Source organism: Dermacentor andersoni, chromosome 3 (assembly GCF_023375885.2).
Source record: "Dermacentor andersoni chromosome 3, qqDerAnde1_hic_scaffold, whole genome shotgun sequence".
Taxonomy (NCBI): domain Eukaryota; kingdom Metazoa; phylum Arthropoda; class Arachnida; order Ixodida; family Ixodidae; genus Dermacentor; species Dermacentor andersoni.
Genome location: NC_092816.1, coordinates 113,911,284 through 113,931,881, shown reverse-complemented (window position 1 = coordinate 113,931,881; position 20,598 = coordinate 113,911,284). Strand labels below are relative to the sequence as shown.

Genomic DNA, 20,598 nt, shown 5'->3' with positions numbered 1-20,598 from the left:
TATAAAGATCCCCAAATACACAAGAGAAACCAACTATAACCGTCATGTGACGTACAATAATACTGAAAAAAGAGAAGAGGACTGAATTTTAATTTGTAAGCTTCTAAATAACTTGAAACCCGCAAACATCGGCACATATTGCAGTTAAAATTACCCTCCTTTCTCGAAAGTGTACGCTCTGTGTAAACAACAGCTACCTCAGGAAATTGGGAAAATAATCTGAAAACGGCAGCGTGGCACTTTCGAGCACTTCCTAAAGAATATTTTTGCAAAGGTTATATTTTACCCCCAAATTATTGACACACTATTTGGCTCACACATTTGCAACAGCGTTCCACCGAAGCACGTTTTAGGTGCCATCAGTTGGAAAACTCGCTCAGAGCGGGAAATGCGGTCATGTTAGCACTCAGATGCTTCGTGTTACGTTTGCCACTTCTATAAAGCTGCACATACAGGTACTCCCACATAACTTGAGCTAAAGTTGTAAAATGAAATGCACTCCGGACCCGAGTTGAATCGAATGCATAATGTTGGCACTGGCTTAGAGTTACTAAAGCTACTTTGTTATATTCCCCTTAACTAACTAATTAGTTATGTTTAATTATTCAACATTTTAAGTATTGGCCACACACCCCAAGTGTGATACGAAAAGTTGTAGAGCCCCTTGAGAAACCTCTCAATAAGATGTTTCCATCACGACATATCTCACGTGGTCCATTCTTCTGCGTTCCAAAGAAAGCCCGCGAAATGTGAAAAATACTACATGACTACGCTGCTCTCAACAAATACCAGTTATTGTGCTGCTCTCAAGCGTGCGATCGATGAACAAGGTCGGCTGCAGCGAGACTGGCCCACAACAGTGCGTTATGCCTTGTGTAGGTATCTGGGCATGCGGCTTTTATCGCATGACAGTGCAAATTCATGCTGCTGGCCGAGCGTCGCCGAAGGGGTAAAGCGTCTGAGGTCATGAAAAAGGATAGACGAAAGCAGCATTTTGATTCTGCTTCAAAGAAGGAAAGGGTGAAGCGCCTGGGAACGATGGAAGGCGTTGACGGCTGCTACAATTTTGCCTTTGTCCACAAATAACCTTGGATAGCTTTAGAATTGAACGATGATGCTACAACTTTAAGCCGTAGGGCTCGAACAGCGGATAAATCACAAGGGGACCAAACTAACCAATGGTAAAACACCTTGGCTATGTCCAAGGTAGATTACGCATGTCCTCTTCAGACGACGACTCTTTTCGCACTGGCCCCGTCTGCTCTCCTTCTCGCACTTACTGTCTACCAGGCGTTCTTTTTTGATCTCACACCCCGCATGCGTGCATCGCTTCGAGGTCGCAGTATAGAGTGGCCGTGTCTGGCTTCACACTTGTGCAGCCTGATCCGCGCGTCAGTCCCTGAGTGCGCCGGCAGGCTGTTGCAGTTTATCCGATGTACATCATAACTTATGTACCTCGTTTGAACCAATCCCAGAGAACTGCAATCTATGTAGTGCTCCTCAGGCGCCCGTATCTTTGCGTGTTCTCCACAGCAACGCTATTTGGCTGTCACCAACGCTAAGCAGCAGGTATGGCTTACTCCAATGAGGAAAGTGAGGATATGGATTTGAATCTAGGTGCGTCATGTGGGCATAGAAGCAGCGCAGTTGAGCTATTTGAACGCTTGCATGGAGCTACGCGTCCCAGCTCAATGACGATTGTGCGTGCATATGAAGCGCTGAGGAAGGCAGGGACTCTTATAACAAACGACACATATCTTCAATCCTGGGCGAGGATGTGCAGAGAGGTATCCTGTCAAAGTTTTCTTCAGACCAACATGCAAGTGTTAATAGCGCTGGTACTGAAGCTGGCGTGTCATAGTTTTCAGTGTGGAGAGTACTTAAGAAGAGGCAAATTCATTCCTACCACGTACTGCTGGACCAAATTTTGGAGCCCCGCGATTTCCAAAATCGAAACGACTTTGAAAACTGGAGTAATATCAAAACGGAAGAGGACTCAGGCTTTGTTAACAAACTACTGTGGACCGATGAAGCTACCTTCCCCCGTAATTCCCAAGCGAACATCTACAACGCTCACCATTAGAGCGACGAAAACCCTCACTAGGTTATGAAGTCACATCACCAGTATCAGTGGTGAGTTAATGTGTGGTTTGCAAATTACGGTGGCACTATCATTGGCCCCGTTTTTTTTTTTTGATAGCACGATTAAAGGCGAAAGATACGTCAACGACATAGTTGATGGGGAACTTGAGGATTTTCTTTGCGAAGTTCCTTTGGCAAGGATCACGGATATTTGGTATCAGCATTATGGTGCTCCCGCGCACGCCAGCAGCGAAGCGTGGAAATCTGTGCATGAACTATGCCCGTAGCAGAGGATTGGACGGCATAGGCCCGTTGCTTTGCCGGCACGGTCGCAAGGTTTAACTCCCGTCAATTTGTTTCTCTGTGGCTAAGTCAAAGATCACGTATACCCGACACCAGCCACAACATCAGAGAACCTAAAGGAACAAATAGAACAAGTCTGCCACTCCATCCCTGATACCATGATCAAGAACGCCTCGGTAAGTGTGCCAATCAGATGCAAAATGTACGTTCCAGTAGATGGTGACATCTTCGAACACGCATTACAATCAAAAGGCACTTTTTTGGATTGAAGGTCACTGGAAAAATCTTCCGGCCCTAACGCCGCCTCCACAACCAACCCAACCAACGCTTCGCCGGCAGGCTAGCAGCTCTTGCCCATTTCAAGCATAAAAATATAAATATATGTAGTTCTCTTTCGTCTCCTCAGACACTTTATCGCTTCGGCCCTCCTCGGCCAGCAGCACGCATTTGCGCCGTCATGCGATAAAAACCACATGCCCAGATACCTACACCAGACATACCGCCATGTCACGGGCCAGTCTCGCTGCAGCCGACCGTGTTCATCCATCGAACTCTTGAGAGCTGCACAATAAAAGTGCGCAATCGCCCCGTCACGTGGTATTTTTTCATATTTCGCGGACTTTCTTTGGAACTTTGATGAAAGGACTACGTGAGATATATCGTGTTGAAAACAACTTATTGAGAGGTTTCCGAATGTGCTCTACAACTTCTCGTATCACACTTGGGGTCTGCGGCCAATACCTAAAATGTTGAATACTTAAACGTAACTAATCAGTTAGTTAAGAGGCAAATAAAAAAAATAGCCTTAGTAACTCTAAGCCACTGCCAACATTATGCATTCGGTTCAACTCGCGTCCGGTGTGCCTTTCATTTTTAAAACGTTGGCTCAAGTTATGTGGGACAACCTGCATGTAATAGGTCCGTGTTGAACGCCCAACAAAGTGTTAACTTATTCATCGCCACAGTAGGCATGTAATAGTTATAAAAAGAAACTTCCACAATGAATCTGAAGTTTCTGCGTTCATGGGCTGGATCGAGAAGGAGTTGCATTGGCGATTTAGGCATGAATAAACGCCGTACCTCAGGAGCTCTGATATCTGTCAGTACTTTGTAAGCCCCGTACCGCTTGTCGAGCACTTCTCATGCCGTACAAAAGTTCGAGTGGCACAGTTACTGTGTTCGCGGAGTGGGATACAATCTTGTCGCTATGAGCTCAGGTAAACGAATTTGGAGAGCTGGAGGCGTTAAAAGAAGACTGCGGAGTTCGACGTGAGGTGACCACTGGAGACATTATACGATGAAGCAAATGAGCCGCTGAAGAAAAACCAGGTGAACAGGACGTATCTGCATTGCTGCGCCGCTATTTTTTCGGCGTCAGGCAGGGGTGAGTTTGCTGCCATGGCGAGGCTGCTGAGTTTTCCAACTGCCCCTATCTACAAGCATTGGCTCCGAGTTCGCTGAACTTGATCTTGGGGTAACTTGTAGTTGCGTAGGGGCGGCTAGCAACACTTTGTGCCGTTCGTCGAATGTTCTGATAATGCTTTGGAGCACGTGCATAGGTTGCTTTTTTTAATGCCGTTAATAAGCAAGGTATATTGAACTTTACGTACTTGTTGCTTATAACCTACCCCCTAATATCATCAAGTAAAAACGAGGTGACTTGCATAGTACATAAGGACACCTTAGGAACCAAGGCACAAATGTTGCTGTTTCTTTCTTTCTTTGCAAATCGTTAAAAGTGGCGTCTTACGCACATATGCCACTTAACACTGGAATGCACGGTTGTTATTTTCGTAAGACACTATCTACGATGATGCGAGGCAAAGCAGACTCAGTGTACGACGAACGCTGTGCATCGCAGATGAGCTCGTACATCTGACGATGCTGATAAAGGAAGAATCGAATTTATTCTTACGCTCATTCTCGTAGCCGTTGATTTCGTCGGAAAGCCTTTGGATGTGGCTGCTGTCAACGCCGTACTTTTGCAGCATCATCAAGTGGAAGCGTTTATTCTCCTGCGGTGATGTTTGCAAAATCGTTTCTCGCATGACAAGCCAATTCATGTCCGCGTTGTTTATCGCCAACTGTATGGAAGTAGAAGAAGCAATAGTAATGTGACATTATAGTATAGAAAGCCTGGATATGCCATCACGACACACTGCGGAGCAATGATGCACGTTTACAGAAGAATATTGACACACCCAACAGGAGGTTACACTCTGTAATCAAATCTATCGACTCGTTTTGCATAACTTCTCTCCAAAAATCTACCCACCAGTTTCGTGCCTTGAGGAAAGACATTACATTACAAAGAACTTTATTGAAAACTCGATAGAAATGCAAAGATCCTTTCTACACTGCTAAAAGTTTCAGACACTCGTAGAATGAAATGAATTAAAAATATACTTCACTTGGCTCATTTTCTGAGAGGCCGAGGCCTTACAGATAGGAGTGGATAGTGTGAAATCAAAAATAAATCTTTTTATAAGTGTCATTTGCTTACAACCAATTATAAAGACTAGCTTTCTTCAATATGTTGGTATTGACGATAAAACAATGGAAGTGAGAAGGTGGTTGTAACAGGGCGCTCGTTGTGGGAATGAAGCAGTTGCAACGCTGCTTAATGGCGCAGCATAGAGAAAAAATAGTGAACTTATAATCGTTCCTAAAAAACTCCACTATGGTGGTAATAAAGGAGCATCGCCTAAAGTAGGGATGTAATGATAGATATTATAATATAGACAAAGACGCGTGGTCCTACGACAATGTAGTAGGTTAGGCAAATAACTATTGTGTTTTACATCAGTGGCATTTGCTTTGCTCAAATGCTTAGATAAAGCAAAATGTGCGGCACATTTCTTAATTGCTTCTGTGCCGAGATGAAGACAACTGGCATGAGGATTGTGGCGATCAGTCATGACACGTGTGCGATTAATATGTATTGCAGTTTTCTCCCTAAATTTTTAAAGGCGCGAAAACCAACACCAGATGTTTTGAGGAGCTCCAGTAACTCATGTAGATGCCAGTACGTACCGACATAACATTTTCAAAAGAGGAGTATCGTCGAAGTTCTCTTTTTGTGCCTGGTGCTGCTAGTATAGCCTGAATCCGTACGAACAAGCCCAAATGAATATGATGCTTTACTTCATGCTGGAGCGCAGCCCATCAGATGACATATGATACCTTGCTGTGAAATGAGGTTTATTCTACAAGGGCCGTTAGTTCAAAAGGTTAGCAACGGCGAGCGCAAGTTTAGGTTGAGATCCTATCTCGCACACTGTATTATTAATACTGCTTGCACCTCAGCGTCCATCTTCTTCAATATATTAGTAGTATATTCGCTCCTGATTAAGTAATAAACAGACCACTCAATTTATTTTATTTGTAGCAACAAGCAAAATGCAGGAAACTGTCACCACTCTGGACCAATCTCATTAACGTGCATGTGTTTCTAGTCGCTTGAGGACCTTTCATTTGCGTGAAGCAGAAAACGTCTATACCAGAACCTGTGCCACTGGAAGCCATGTTACCGTTTTTGGCAGGATATCAAAGAAAACATATAAATCTGTTAACCTGGTCATGTACCTCATACTAAATTCACGCTAATCGAAGATATTTGAACTAAATTAGTCAGCCTAATTAAGAAATTGCGGCATAGCGAATTTCACCATGACTGTTGACGCTAATGTGTAGCAGCGAATCGATACTGCGATGAAACGTATTGCCACCGTCGAACACGTTTATTACATCGCGATTGCTCTTTTGCGCTTCCCTAGGAAAACTTGGGCCCATCTAGCGCTCGGGCCTCTCCTGCGGGTGGCCTGCAAAATGCATGGCGCACCGGCTCATGCAAACACTGAAAAACAAGTCACGCGGCAGCCGTGCTTCTCTGTTGCGTTTCTTTCTGGACACGCTGCGCTATCTTGTGGAACTGCTGATAGGTGTACGTTTGGTCTCCGGGACAGGAAGTGTGGCACGCCGGTGGCTGCGACCACTGAGGATTATTCTCTCCTTCGCCCCACACTCAGTGGCACATATTCAATGCTTAAATTGGGAAGCGGTTCTTCGTTGAAGAGAGCCAAATGGCCAGTGAGCTCATGGCGCAGCTCGCTGAGCGTTGTCGTGGAAGGCGCTCATCGAAAAGCATTACATACCCAGTGCACTTGTGGTGCAGCCCCTCATTTCGTCGGGTTGCTTGCTGTCTTTGAGGACTCCTTGTGACATGGTGCCACTCTGCTTCGATAAAATTTTGGGATAATTTTCTCTTTGTAAGGCGGCCCATTCCTAGTGGCACATGCTCAGTTGCACAAGCTGGTGTGAAACGCCTTCATTGAACAGTGGCTCGAACCTACTATTACACAGGGAAATATTTAGCGCGCACAATAGACAAGGACACAGTCAAGGGGGACACACGAGCGCTGTATCCTTGTCGATTGTGCGCGTTAAATATTTCCCAAATGAATTTGTACCAACTCACCCAACTATCAGTTCTGCTACTATTACACGTATAGGCAGTGACGCATGTTCTCGTCACACAGACCAAGTGGCCCATTCACAGTGCTCCAAGTCCGCGTAAGGGGTCTCTTTGAACAGCCGCGCCGACTGGTCGAGCATCTACAGCGACCCATGTCGGCATGAAAGAGCCTCGTTGAAGAACGGCAAGTATGTAGGCATTGGTATATATTCAGGCACCCAAGTTGTTCTGATGGCGCTTTCGAACCCGGTTATCTCAGCACAGCAGCCCAATGCGCTAACTATTCGACCACGTTCTGGGCAGTTACCCACGTAGGCGGGAATACGGTTAGATATAAACATACAAACATACATACAAACATAGATAGATAGATAGATAGATAGATAGATAGATAGATAGATAGATAGGTAGGTAGATAGATAGATAGATAGATAGATAGATAGATAGATAGATAGATAGATAGATAGATAGATAGATAGATAGATAGATAGATAGATAGATAGATAGATAGATATATAGATAGATAGATAGATCGATAGATAGCCCATCAAAGTTTTATTAGGTTTTCTAAAAATGCAAACGCATTAAAAAGTTTAAAAGGGAGCCTCAAGGTTCATTGAATTGCTGTATTCCCAAATTGATTATGCTAGCAAAGTTATAGGCCTATTTGAATTGTCAACATTAACCGGCTGCCCAAAACAGGGAAGGCTGACTCCTTTTCTCCCTGTCAGAAAGCTGCTGGACTGTGTAGCATACTACATAGGGTTCCGCAGAAAGTATGAAATATTACTACATCTCCGCTTTTAAATGTGCTTCCTTTAGAAGAACAATAGAATTCAACTGTTTACCTGTGTGACCAATCATCATTGTAAAGTTTTGCAGCACAATAATAAACCTTTTAGTTATAGATAATAAATGTGTGCCTGAATGCTAGTACAGATATTTAGCAGTCGTATACGTAACCTCGTGCGCGTGTTTGTATTATGTTCTGATTTGAATTGCGGTATGCAGGCCTTCTTGAAAATTTATTCTACCAGAGCAATTATTTCTATTTTGCGTTGCAATGCAGAAAATGCAGGCAACTAGTAACGGCCTCGATGGCGAGCGCTGTCGCCAAAGCAACTAATAAACATTAGTCTTGCACATCCAATGCAGTTTTGGAATCGATGGGAGCCGAGGTTCCCACGTGGCGGCAGATTAAACACTATGAAAACTTGGAGGACGCTTAAACATCGCTTTAAAGAGGAAGCTTTAGATCGGGTGCTCCTGTTTGAATACATGTAAAAGGAGATTTGTTTTTCTCGGCAACCACAGCACGAAATATTACAACGTTTGTTGCATTTAAAAGAAAACTTATTATCTAGTGAGTGTTGCTTTTGAATGTTTTATTTACGTCGTCAATTTTTTATTAACAATTGGCAAAGCCGGGTGCGTCACTTTATGAATGGTACACACGCTGGAACGGGCCTTTGTGTTTGAGTTTCCGCGTGAGGGAATTGTTTTCACGTATATTCAAATTACAGTGCGACGCCATCATGTGTGTAGGTTGTAAGCCGCACTTAAGAATTTCTCTGATGCATTCAGTAACGCATTTCCGCTACGCGGAGGGCCTGCGTCCTTTGGAATGTGTGGTTCGGAATGATTCTTATTTCACAAGGCCGTGGGCACCGGCGCCAAACACCGATGCAGCATTTGCGCCATTGCGTTAAAACTAGCCATAGATGCAATTGTACTACATGACTCCACGCTATGCAAGACGCCCTCCGTGCAATATTTGTTGATGCGCCTCACAGATCACAACTTTCACGTAGTGCAATGAGTACGTAGCTTAGCCCACGCTCCGCATATTGGAGGTCATCTGGGGCTTGCGTGACGCTTTGGCATGCCGATGTAGTTTGCCGCTTCATGTTCGCTTTCTTCCCACGCGCCTATAGTGTTGGAAGCCGCCTTATCTCTAGTTTCAGAGACCCGTTGAAACGACAAGCCACACGGAGCTTCCGTTCCCTTCTGTCGGCGATGTGACAGCGATTGTTCACAGCCATGGAGTAAGATGTGTTCATGTGAGCATGGGCCGCTATGCTTGTTTATTTAATCAGTAAGCGGATATTTACTAGAATCTACACGCAAACGAAACAATGAATCTTAGTTGGCGTAGATAATTACCGTCTTGCTATGACTGTAGTTTCCATTTCACAAAAACCACAAAAATAGTCCTCCCTTTATTCGTTTCCCATGTTTCAGTAAACGAGCTAAAACGCAGAAATAAAACTGTTTTCACTAGCAGGCAGTCTTAGCAGCATCCATGGTTTAGCTTTACGCTGACATCTTTCACGTGGTGGTATAGAGTCACACAGGGGCGACAATTTTGCGCAACATAGAAGACAAGGCAACGACTCCAACGCAGGACAAGCGCTGCCCTGGCAGCTCTTAGGGATCTGGAAACACTTGCATGAAGAGAAGCGCCGCTTAGGGCGTCGCAGGCGTCACACTGCAATGGTGCCGGAAATTAAACCGAATGGAAACGCCAGTGTACTGTCCTTTCCGATCAGGCAACTGCATACACCTTGAAAAATTATGCGGAAAACACCCCTGCTGATTTGGTAAATATCGTTGATACGAAGGGATAATCGTAAAAAAACAAATTAAATCTGGTGATTGAGGTTCCGAAACAACGACCTCGTTACGAGGTACTTCCCAATAAAGGACTGCGGATTACTTAAGTCTACCTTAAGTTTCAGCGTGCCCTTAGGTGTCGCTACAGGCGCGCTTTTCCATTTCGTCCTCATTAAAATGCGACCGCTGACGTCGGGGTTCAACCCGCGACCTAAATATCGCCGCACAATGCCACAGCCACTAAGGTACTACGGCGGATATATGTTCCTTTCCAATGAGAGATAAATTACGCAGCCAGACTTAAGCCTGCTTACGTGTAGTAAATAGAAAGCTTTAAATCCCTTCGGCTAAATGTTCTTTCCCCGCGTTCCAGGTCCGCATAAACTCTCGTCTGCATTCTAAGTGCACCTCGGTTTGGTCAAATCAAACCACACCAAGCGTCTGGACGCACTCACTCGCCCGCGCAGAGGTCGACACTCGAAGAACCGCTCCGCGTCTATCAAGTGGACAGTAATTGTTGTCAAGCGAAGCTTGCAATGGTTCACAAGTTTCGCTGGCGTTGTCGTGCTCGCGCAAAAAAAAAAAAAAAAACAGCTGCTCCCAGAGCAGAGCATCCGTGGAAAAGAGCGGTTTGATGTGTGGACAGCTGTTTTGACAGTTGAAAGTGTTACTTCGCAAGGATTGCAGCTGCAAGGCGCGCGCTCACGCCACCCGCGCAACCAACCAGAGCCGTTTCGCTCCCGTCGGGGAGGGACAGGGCAGGAGTGAGTTTCGTGCGCGATCCGCCGGCTTCGTTTCCGTTCGTTTCAGTCTCGGCAAACGAATGGTGTGACCGCGCGTTGAGCGTCGCCCCGGGGAACAGGCAGCCTTCGACGAGCGGCGGCGAGAACTCGTCCGTGAAGGTGCTCGCCGTCGGCGCGCCCATCCAGCCGTTGGAACCACCCCCATCCCAGGCAACGCGAAAGCAACGAAAATATCTAGAGCTGAGGGAGCGGGATGCCGAAGCAATCGAGCACGGTATCTTGTGGGTTACTTAAACGTTACGAAGGTCAGGGACACGAATTACGCACTTCGTTTACCGATAATTTGCGGTATAGTTAGGTTCGGTATTTTTCTTTTAATCCCAAAGCATTCTTTGGCGAGCTCCCCTGCCGTCTCGCACGATAAGTGTAAGGCCTTGTATACGCACAAATATGCGTAGCTTCCAAGGTTAACATATTTAATGGTTATGATGGAGTAAACGTAGCTGATTGGTAGATTTTAAGAGGTAAGGAAAAATTTAAAACATAAGAATTTATTAACACGAAGGCACTCATACAGATAAAAAGAGCACCTTAATGCATGAGGCAGCTTATAGTAGGGGTGGGCCAAGTGAAATTTGTGGGTAGGCCAACTTAACATGTGGTGCGGATCATCTTATATTAGGGGGTCAGCCAACTTGAAATTTAAAGGAGGGTGAACAGAAGTTTAGGGTTACGCGAAGTTCAAATCGCGGACTGGGAAAACTGAAATTTAGAGGTGGGCCAACTTAAATTAGGGGATAAGCCAACTTGAAATTTGAGGGTGGCCTAACATGAATTTGGACGTGGGCTAAGTTAAATTATAGGGAGAGCCAATATGAAATTTGCAGGTGAGCCAAGTTGAAACCTGGGGGTGGGCAAGGGTAACACTATGAGGGCAGGCCAACCTAAATTTGTGGGCGGGCCAACTTAAAGTTCGGGATAGGGAAAATTTGGGGGTGGACCGACTTAAATTTGAGGATGAGCAAACTTGAAATGTGGAGTGGGCCAACTTAAACGAGAGGGGTCTGCAAACTTGAGATTCGGACTTCGGACTAATTACATTTGCAGGTGGGCACACTTGAAATTGGAACGTGTGCAAACTGAAGCTGATGCTGGGTCAAGTTGAAATCTGGCAGTAGGCAAACTGAAGTTTGGGGTTGGGCCAACCTAAATTAACTGGTGGGCAAACTTGAAATTCTAGGGTGGCCTGACTTAAATTTGGGAGTGGGCCAGCTAAAGTTTGAGGTAGGGCCAATGTAAAATTGGGGGGCGAGCCAACTTTGTTTCGGGGTGGACCAAGTTGAAATCTGTGGATGGGCGAACATAAATTTTTGGCTGGGCCAAATTGAAATTTGGGGGTCTGATAACTTACGTATGGCAGTGGGCCAATTTGAAATTTAGGTGTGGGCCATCCTAATATTTGGTGTAGCCCGCTGTCCAACTGAACGCTCCTCAGCGTGCTTGCAGTTATGAGCACCTCAAGAGCAAGCGAACGCGCCAAAACCCCTGAGCGTTTTCACTGGGCCTTGCCAAGCTCAGTGACAAAGCAGGCGAGAGCTTGCGTGGGCAAGGAACGCTCGTAGAGGGAAAGGGTGATTGTGAATAGGAAGAGACGCTATTTTCTATAACACGAGAGCCACAGCGATGGTGACACGGCATCGCGGCGATGCCCTCTCCACTCACGCAACGCCTTACACGCTAGTGCGGCGGTTGGTGCTCCCTTTCAACCACTTTGCTTTGTCGAGGTGCGTTCGTGCCCTAGTCATGGCTCCATTGATACTGTTGCATCGAACAGGCCATATGCGGCGAGAAAATCTTACAATTGCCTACTACAGGCTAAGCATTCTCTGCCACTGTAAGGGCCATGGGTAGAAAGCGCATAAGCTCAGAAAAGGAAGTAAGCGAAAGTAAGCAAAAACGAAGTCACGGCTGAGCCAAACACTAGTTGCGCATTTATAGACGATTCTCAGCATTTCTGTAGCTTTTTATACAATCAATTTATACACTCATGACGAAGGACAAACTCCTTCCCATTGGCTGCGCCGTTCCGTGTGCAGTGACGCGCACACTAGGCACACTTTCAGTCAATGGGAACCGTCGAGTCATCGTGGCTTCGGGCAAGCGTGCTCGTCTTGCACACTGGAGTTACCAATTCTATTCCCAACCAGGCCGGAACATGCCATTTCTTTATCGAGGATATTAATTTACGTTCGTTACAGGAACCTTGCTAGCACTTTGGTGATAATCCGAGCATTTTTGACGTGTTGTTACTCTTCGCGCTGTCGGCCATGTATGGCGACTTCTTTCGGTCACGCTGACTACGACTGATGTTCGAGAGTAGTGAGGCATGTAATACTTTCGCATTACGAACATGCGAAGTACATTTCGAACGAAAGTAGTGGTCGAGATTCACACCCTCCCCACATATAAACAAACAGTTTATAGGTCTTCGTCTTTTACAAGGTGTCCTAGCTGTCATGCACCAAGATTTATTATATGCAAATGCCACGTAGCTGGACAGAAGCTAGGTATTGTTTCCTGGCGCTTGGAGCGACTCAGATTATTTTTGCACTCCGCCTCAAGTCTTATTGCAACTACTCAAACCTTACAATTAAGTGAAAAGTGCTAATTAGAACATTGTAGAGCAACATGAAAAACTCCTGGTAGAGCTTTTTGCCGCTCAATACGTACTACATAAAAGTGTTTTTCCAAGCGTGAAAGGAGCCCGCGATTACATGCATAATTGCCGAGCGACTGGCCGCTCGAGGCACTTTGCGCGTACTTCACGTTTTGAGATCATTCGGGCTACCAGCGAACGCGCAAGAAAATAGCATCTTTGGGCTCCAATCCTTTGTACACGACCGTGTTACATAAGCTAGTTTCTGCATCAAAGAAGTTACGCAAATATGGCTTCCGAGTTCTTCCTATTGATTTTTCACAATATTACTCAACTTTTAACTTCAAGTACGCTGAAGTTTTATTCGCTCTTTCCGAAAGCGATATTGAAAAGGCAGATACCGGGCACCATAGACTCGATTTGTTATCTTCTTGCGCTGAGACAGCGTTGCATGTGCTCTTTTGAACACCGGCGGTGGGTCAATTCCGCACCGCGGGTTTTGCGTCATCTCGAGAGTGGCGCCACGTTGCGTGGCGCTTCCTTCACGCGCTTTGCTTCATCTAGCTGGGCAGTGCGTGTTGTCTCCCTGGCGTCTTTCACTGCCTGTTGTTCCTCTTTCATTAGGGTTTTTTCAAGCTAGGCAGCATCTATATGGACCAGTGAATAGTATGACGTGGTGCGGTGTGATGTGGGGGGGAGGGGCGGTGTGACGTTGCGAACATGTATTCCACACGGTTTAAGATAGTGGCTAGTACGATCAACAAATCTGCTTGCCCAGCTGTCATTTCATGCTTACATCTACTCTTCATTATGGTAGAGCCAGCAGATTTGATGATCGTCGAGTCAGAAGTCTACAAAATGCTTTGCAAAAGGGTCACCGAACCATCAGGCAGCCCTTGGGCTTCGCCTGTCGTCCTTGTGAAAAACAAAAATATGGTACCGGGCGTTCTTGCGTCAATTAGCGCCATTTAAACAAGATCACGCGAAAAGATGTCTACCCACTACCACGCATCGATGACGCCTTGCACTGCTGGCACGGAGCTAAATACTTCTCGTCCATTGATTTTCAGTCCGGCTACTGGCAGATACCAGTTGATGAAATGGACCGCGAGAAGGCGGCCTTCATCACACCTGATGGTTTATATTAGTTCAAAGTCATGCCGTATTGTCTATTCAATGCTCCTGCTACATTTGACCGTATGACGGACTCTATTCGGCGATGCTACAAATGGACCACCTGTCTGTTATCTTGACGACGTTATTGCTTTTTCTCTCACGTTCGGCAGCCACCTTATCCGATTCATCGCAGATCTTGCGGCCTTCCGAAAAGCCGGCCTCCAAGTGAACTCCACGAGGTTTCAATTCGGGATACATCAGATTACTGTGTTGGGACACCTCGTTGACGCCTCCTGTGTACAACTTGATCCGGAAAAAGTTCGCACCGTTCGCAGTTTCCCTGTCCACGTTCTGCTTCTGAAGTGCGCTGCTTTGTCGCCGACGTTGCTTCGCCGACGTTGCTCGGCCTTTCACAGATCTCCTTAAGAAGAACACGCCGTTCTTATGGGACCCTGAGAAAGCTCACGCGTTCGCCGCTCTCATCGGGTTCCTCACCACCCCTCCCATACAAGCCCACTTTGATCCATCTGCACCGACCGAAGTCCATGCTGACACAAGCAGCCACGGCATCGCCGCTGTTCTCGCTCAACAGCTGAATGGTACCGAGTGCGTTATAGCTTACGCCAGCCGCCTGCTATCACCTCCTGAGAAAAATTACTGCATCACCGAATGAGAGCGCTTGGCTTAGGTTGGGCTGTCACCAAGTTCCTGCCGTATATGTACGGCTGCACGTTTTTGGTCGTTGGAGACCAGCACGCTCTCTGCTGGCTGTTCTTCCTCCGGGACCCACAGGAAGGCTTGGGCGCTGGGCTTTGCGGCTCCAGGAATTTTCGTTTGCTGTCAGCTATAAGTCTGTACGTCTGCACAAGAACGCTGACTGCCTCTCCCGTCACCCCGTGGATCCTCCCGATTATGCTGCGCCTAATCCGGTGACCTGCGTGATAGCATTGACTGACATGACCGACGTGCGCACTGAACAACAAAGCGACTCATCCTTACAGTGCATCATCACCGCAGTGCAATGTGGCAGAGCCTACAGCACGTGCGCATATTCGAGCTGCACGAAGGCATCCTCTACCACCGCAATATGAACCTTGATAGCCCTGAGTTTTTCCTTGTCGTCGCCCGTCATCTGCCATCCGTCGCTCTCGAACTGCACGATGCACTGACGGCGGGACAACTTGGAGTTTTGCGTACATCCGAGCGCGTATGACGCCTGTTCTGGCCGGGTCTCTATCGCTCTGCGCGTCGTGATGGCGCAACTTGCCAATTGTGTCAGTGCGGGTGAAACCTCCCTGCCACCTGTCGGACGACTCCATCCAATTGAAGTTCTCTCTGAACCTTTCTTTCGCGTAGGCCATGACCTGCTGGGCCCTTTTCCGTTGACGACTTGAGGGAATAAGTGGATCACTGTCGCTACTGATTACACGACACGGTACGCGATAACAAAAGCGTTGCCGACTGGTTGTGCAACTGACGTTGCCGATTTTCTCATTCACGACGTCGTTCTCCAGCACGGTGCACCTCGACAGTTACAGACCGCGGCCGCTCGTTCTGATGTCCAGTTGTGGATGACCTCCGCCACTCGTGTGCCACTGAGCACAAGATGTCCACCGCCTACCACCCACAAACGAACAGTCTTAAGAAACGTCGGAACCGAACACTCACAGAGATGCTGTCGATGAGATGCTGTCGATGAACGACTACCGCGACAAGGACGCTACGCTGGCCTACGGGACATTCGCGTACAACTCCTCCCGACATGACACTGTAGGATATTCTCCCTTTTATCTTTTGTACGGTCGCAACCACACATTGCTGTTCGATACCATCCTATCTTCTGTGCCGCGCGTTGCCACTGAGTACGCTCTTGAAGCCATCGATCGCTCTCACATGGCCCGTATAGTAGCCCGATCTTGTTCATTAGCCTCGCAGCATATGCCAAAAGAGCGTTACGACCGGTGCCATCGCGATGTTCAGTTCGTCCCAGGTGCTTGGATGCTCCCTTGGTCACCATTTCGTCCAGTCGGCCTCTCCCAGAAGCTTCTCTCTCGCTACACAAGGCCTTATGAAGTCCTACGTCAAGTTAACGTCGTTAATTACGACATCGTGCCGTTAGAATTTCATCCATCCTCAAACCCGCCGCCTATTGACATCATGCACGTTTCACAGTTGAAGCCTACATCGCTCGCATATCTTCACCTACCATGCGTCGAGACGGCGCTTCAGCTCACGGGGGTTCTGTTACGGAGGGATAAAAGAAGAGAGAGGAAGAAGATCGCGAGACGCTGGCTGCTGCGTTTTGTTGCTAGTCCGCCATCTCAACCCCATTGACTCTGCTTGTATATAGATTGTAAATACAGAATGTCTATGCTACCAACATCCCCGTAACATATATTCGACAATTGGAAGAGCTGGATAGTTACACTTGTGCGTAAAAATAATAACTACTCCTTACAGGTAGTTGCAAGTTAACGGCAAGAAACAGATACTCACATGGACTAAACGCCTGTTGTTTACCAGGGTGTCGTTATCCAACAATAAGGAAATAAAGACTGGGATGCCGATGTCTAGTGATAGGCGCACCAGCATGTCCACCCCGTCAAATTGGTCAGAAGATGTCAGATTATTCAGGTCCAGGCCAAGTGAAGTCATCCACGCTGTGAGCTCTTTGGTCTGCGCTGACAAAAAGACAGTGCCACTCTCCATCTCTATCTTGGGTGCGCGTTTGTTCATACACATTGTTCCTAATATTGGACAATGACCTCAGTGGAAATCTAGAACATTTTCATTGCTTAAAAGCAAATATATGCCGTCCGCAGTCGAGCTAAGGTGCCGTGTAAGATATTTTCTTCATGTTATTTAATTACTTGTAAATTTTCAAGACTGGGTAATAACTTGTCAACTCTCAAGTTGTGAATGAATTGTGCACAAGAACCTTACGGCAATGCATTGTCATCCTTTTTAAGAGGCAGCGTTAGCTCTGAGGTTTCTATCTAAATAGATGGGAACGAAGAAATCGTTTTGCTTGGCCACCATTGCAGGCGATTTTGTAAGGTTCATTCAATTCGAAAGAAAGGTTAAAATCTAATGACCGTTTGAAGCACATTATTTATTTAGGCTGTCAATTGTCAAAAAGTTGCAAATTCTACAAAAACGAAACTATCATATTTACTGTTCAATAACATAACAATCACAAAGTATATCACAATTCTGAAAATTGCATCTGGTGCTAGATTGTTTGGCATACAACAATGCTGCGCACCGCCTGTGCTGTGTTTTCCATAAGGTTTTTCTTGATGTCGGCGTGTGTTAAGCGTAACGCACTGTGCGCTGTTTCATACCTCTCCATTAGGGACATTTTAGCCTGTGTGCAAAATGTGTATTGGTGTTAGATACCGGATACGTGTGCTCATGCAGCATGACCTTTGTTGCATTTCTGAGAAAATTGATCCCGTTCGCAAACTAATATGACTGATTAGGGAGTTTTCGTGTTCACAAATCCAGCCCATGTGACTGCCTGAGTGCACGCTCATCAAGCCATTTCGCGGTATTTTCTATCGCTGTGTATTTATTAGTAATATTTATAAGGGAGATAAGTAAATAATTACCACTTTCCTGAGGTTTCCTAACCTGATCTTTGTTTGTCTACTCATACACTCGAAAGAACACTTTCGCTTGTTTAACCCACACATAAAAATTCAATTTGCATGCTATATAATATTGCACTTATGAGCGATCTGAGGACCGTCATCAATGAATCGGACATCTGTCATGCTGTAGCTGCACCGCTCATGCTGACTGAGTGTAAATGCATGGTTATTTTGCGACTCATATATGCATACACAACATATATGTTAAGATGGAATGCTGCATGGTACACACTTAAGTAGAAAGGGTGTCATGTATGTACAAGGAACCTAATAACCGAGGGGTGCAATTCTGTCAGGACACCCCTTAAGTGGAAAGGGTACAACTCTGGCTCAACACCCATCGGAGAAAAAGGTGTAATTTCAGATAATCATCCTGCCATATTGGTCTGTTGTCTAAAACACTCTTCCCTAAAGGTGTAGGGAGGTCAGTTAAAGGCACAACAATACACCCTTAAGGGTGCCATTACCCTTAGTGCTGGTGTTCCTTGGAAAGCAGGGACAAAACTTTACCGGTGATTTGCCGGTAAATTCCGAAGGAATTGGTTAGAATCAAGTCTGAACTATATCCACACACGAACACACTGTATATATATATATATATATATATATATATATATATATATATATATATATATATATATATATATATATATATAAAATACGTGATTATAACAAAGCAAACTACTGTAAAATAAACGATGAACTTGAAGTATTTTTCAACCGCACGCTACTTCCTTCTTTTTATAATCGCTCGGTGGAAGATAACTGGGTATGTTTCAAGAATAAAATGTCTGCTCTAATTAACAAATATATCCCAGTGATCTCGATAACAAATGACTAAACAAATCCTTGGTTTACTAATGCCTTACGTAAGCTCAGGAATAAAAAGAAACGTCTGTACAATACCGCTAAACGCGTCAATAATGCTCCTTCGTGGGAAAGGTACAGCCTTTGCTTAAAAACGTACTGTTCTTCCTTAGCTGCAGCTAAAAATAAATATTTCTCCACAGATTTACCTTCTCTCTTAAATTCGAATCCGAAAAAGTTTTGGTGAGTTATATCACCTGACCGTGACTCTAACCGGATAGCCTTGCATAGCGATACAAATACTCCCCTCCCTGACAGTGAGTGCCCCTCTGCGTTTAATACGTTTTTTTCATCGATATTCAGCCGCGAGGATCATACCAATGTACCTGATGTTGCTGATTATGGCTGGCAATTCATGGAAAGTATTGAAATCTCGGTGGAGGGAATTGCATGTCTTATTAATAATTTGAAGTTTTCTACTTCACCTGGTATTGACAATATTAGTTCCAAGATATTAAAAAATACCATTTCTATATCCAGTAACATTCTGTACCATATATTCAAGTAGTCTTTGTCATCGGGACAACTGCCCAATGACTGGAAGATGGCCAAAATCATACCCATATTTAAAACTGGGAATAAACACTCCCCGGAAAATTACCGTCCAATTTCATTGACCTGCATTTGCTGCAAGATGCTCGAACATATAATTGCTTCTCATATTTATAATCACCTAGAGTCCAATAGTTTCTTTTTTCGCCATCAACATGGTTTCAGGAAAGGATTTTCATGTGAGACACAGTTACTCGAATTCACGACTGACCTGCACCTTAACATGAACAATAACCAGCAGACCGATTGCATTTTCCTTGACTTTTCTAAAGCATTTGATCGTGTAGCTCATTGTCGCCTTATTGCTAAATTAACTGCACTTCGAATTGACTGCTTCACTCTAACATGGCTTCGTGATTTTCTTTCGAATCGTCAACAGTTCACGGTTGTTAATAATATTGCTTCGTCAAATACTTACGTTACTTCTGGTGTGCCTCAGGGCAGCGTTTTGGGCCCTTTACTCTTTCTAATTTATATAAATGATTTGCCACTTAATGTTTCTTCTCGCTTACGTATTTTCGCTGATGACGGCATTATTTACAGATCAATTAGCAGTACTGACGACCACCTAGCCCTTCAAAATGACCTTAGCCTAATTCATAATTGGTGTAACACCTGGTTAATGGTTTTAAATGTATCAAAATGTCAGGTTATTTCTTTTAGTCGTAAGCGTGACAACTCACATTTTTTATACAACGTCAATAATAAAGAATTGTTGCATACAGTATCGTATAAATATTTGGGTGTTCACCTAACCGAAAACCTCTCCTGGACAGACCATATTGCAGCCGTTTGCGCAAAAGCTTCAAGGACACTAGGTTACCTACGTCGTAATCTGGGTAATTCGCCTTCCAACATCCGCAAATTGGCCTATCAGACATTTGTTCGTCCACAGCTCGAGTATGCATCATCCATTTGGTGCCCACATCCTACATACTTAATCGACATGCTTGAATCAGTCCAGAACCGAGCTGCCCGTTTCATTTCACGTAATTATAACCATCGCTCCAGCGTAACGCAAATGAAACTCGATCATTCCATACAGCCTTTAGTTCTTCGCCGTAATATCGCTCTGTTATCCTTGTTTCACAAATATGTTTATAATACCACACAATCCACACTACATATCCAGACCGCCTCGAACACGTCTCGTCGATTAAATAACCACTTAAGTTTTGCGCGCATGTACGGTACGACACATGCTTTTAACTTTTCCGCACTCCCTATATGCCGTGCTTGTGGAACAATCTGCCTGAGCACATTGCTTCCGAGTCAGATCAAGAAAAATTTCGTCATCTCCTACACGAGCATTTTTCATAATAGCACTTACAAATCACTTTATCTTTTTTCGTACACTTTGCAATCTGCTTCGAACATCCTGTGATATTTTTTTTTGATGCATTGCTATCTCCCTCTTGTGAATTGCTATTTTATGCTGCGTCGTGTGTTCACTTGTATGCCCTGTATATATTTTTGCTTATTTGCGTCTTTTTCCCTGAATATCACTTCAAGAATTGTACTCCCTGATATGTTCATCTC

General features: G+C 45.2%; 1 long non-coding RNA gene across 1 annotated transcript; it reads right to left on the bottom strand.

Moving 5' to 3' along the window:
- Nucleotides 1–4,273: 4,273 nt before the first annotated feature.
- On the bottom strand, nt 4,274–16,659 carry LOC129386296 (uncharacterized). Its single transcript, XR_008613742.1, has 2 exons — nt 16,484–16,659; nt 4,274–4,469 (listed from the first exon to the last, which is right to left on the bottom strand). It is a non-coding gene; the product is annotated as an uncharacterized lncRNA (long non-coding RNA).
- Nucleotides 16,660–20,598: the final 3,939 nt, after the last annotated feature.